Raw genomic sequence first — 2,996 nt, forward strand, 5'->3', positions numbered from 1 at the left:
CTTTTTTTTTTTTTTTTTTTTTTTTATCTGATACATAATAGCTTTCGATTTCTAGCTCAGTGATGTGCTGCCGGGTCTGTTCTAAACGAACTGCTCCAGGTCTTACCAGTAGAGCACATGAAATGTCCTGCTCTGTGCTGTCCACATGATATACCTACCTCAATACAACAGCCTCACTGGGTTTGTTTAATTGGGTTATTTCTTGCTGGTGGCCTCCAAATTATATTGTTGCGTATGGTTTTCTCATTAAAGACTGCAGTAATGGAAACTACTGTCGAAACCTTTGCCATTTTGATTTCTTCCCAACTTCCCGTTAGAAGGAAAGCAAGGTGTGTGTCCCCCCCCCTGCATTCAATAGCATCTCCAGTTCAGTTTATAGAGGTCCTTGAAATGGTAACCGGATCAGTATTTGGATTGTTTTGGCAGTTTATTTTAGTATGGCGAGTGTTTACCTACTAGCAGTCCCAAACAGGAAAACCACTATCTCAAGCCTGCATAAGCAGTATGGTCCTAAAACAAATAGACAAACTGAACTAGTCCCACTGCTGTAGTCTTAACTAGAGCATCACAGGGATGTTACTGACTTAATTATACAGAAGATAGTACTCACCACTCCTCAATCCTCACCAAAACAGAAAGACTTCCAAAGATATTTCATGAATGAAAATTCAGCTGTTACAAATCACTACAAATATATTCCCATTAAACACTCAAAATGGTCTTTATATTATAGCTTAATAGAAATAAAAACTGAAGAGAAAGGGGATGCAAGCACACCACACATATACGCAGCACTGTCAGGGATACTAGCAACACACACACAGCACTGTCAGGGATACCAACAACACAAACACAGCACTGTCAGGGATACCAGCAAAACACACACACACACAGCACTGTCAGGGATACCAGCAACACACACACAGCACTGTCAGGGATACCAGCAACACACACACAGCACTGTCAGGGATACCAGCAAAACACACACACACACAGCACTGTCAGAGATACCAGCAACACACACACACAAACACACAGCACTGTCAGGGATACCAGCAACACACAGACACAGCACACACACACACACACACACTGTCACACACACACACACACACACACACACACACACACACACACACACACACACACACACTGTCAGAGATACCAGCAACACACACACACACACACACACAGACACCAGCAACACACACACACACACACACACACACACACACACACACACACACAGCACTGTCAGGGATACGCAGAAAATAACACAACCCAGCTTTAATGCAAAGAGGATCGGCCATGATGTTCAATTATTAATTCAAAACCAAGCTATTTTTGGGATACCAGCAACACAAACACAGCACTGTCAGGGATACCAGCAACACACACACACAAACACACAGCACTGTCAGGGATACCAGCAACACACACACACACACACACACACACACAGCACTGTCAGAGATACAGCAGCACACACACACACACACACACACACACACACACACCCGTCAGGGATACCAGCAACACACACACACAGCACTGTCAGAGATACCAGCAAAACACACACACAGCACTGTCAGGGATACGCAGAAAATAACACAACCCAGCTTTAATGCAAAGAGGATCAGCCATGATGTTCAATTATTAATTCAAAACCAAGCTATTTTTGGATACCAACAACACACACACAGCACTGTCAGAGATACCAGCAACACACACACACACACACAGCACTGTCAGGGATACCAGCAACACACACACACACACACACACACACACACACACAGCAACACAGATACCAGCACACACACACACACACACAGCACTGTCAGAGATACCACACACACACACACACACACACATCACTGTCAGAGATACCAGCAACACACACACACACACACAGCACTGTCAGAGATACCAGCAACACACACACACACAGCACTGTCAGAGATACCAGCAACACACACACACACACACACACACACAGCACTGTCAGGGATACCAGCAACACACACACACACAGCACTGTCAGAGATACCAGCACACACACACACACACACACACACACACACACACACACACACACGCAGAAAATAACACAACCCAGCTTTAATGCAAAGAGGATCGGCCATGATGTTCAATTATTAATTCAAAACCAAGCTATTTTTGGGATACCAGCAACACAAACACAGCACTGTCAGGGATACCAGCAACACACACACACACAACACACAGCACACACAGGGACACCACACACACACACACACACACACACACACACACACACACACACACACACACACACACACACACACACACACACACACACTGTCAGGGATACCAGCAACACACACACACAGCACTGTCAGAGATACCAGCAAAACACACACACAGCACTGTCAGGGATACGCAGAAAATAACACAACCCAGCTTTAATGCAAAGAGGATCAGCCATGATGTTCAATTATTAATTCAAAACCAAGCTATTTTTGGATACCAACAACACACACACAGCACTGTCAGAGATACCAGCAAACACACACACACACACACAGCACTGTCAGGGATACCAGCACACACACACACACACACACACACATCACTGTCAGAGATACCAACACACACACACACACACACAGCACTGTCAGAGATACCAGCAACACACACACACACACACATCACTGTCAGAGATACCAGCAACACACACACACACACACACACACAGCACTGTCAGAGATACCAGCACACACACACACACAGCACTGTCAGAGATACCAGCAATACACACACACACACACACACACACACACACACACACACACACACACACACACAGCACACACACACACACACACACACACACACACACACACACACACACACACACACTGTCAGGGATACGCAGAAAATAACACAACCCAGCTTTAATGCAAAGAGGATCGGCCATGATGTTCAATTATTAATTCAAAACCAAGCTTTTTTTG

Source organism: Polyodon spathula, chromosome 24 (assembly GCF_017654505.1).
Source record: "Polyodon spathula isolate WHYD16114869_AA chromosome 24, ASM1765450v1, whole genome shotgun sequence".
NCBI lineage: Eukaryota > Metazoa > Chordata > Actinopteri > Acipenseriformes > Polyodontidae > Polyodon > Polyodon spathula.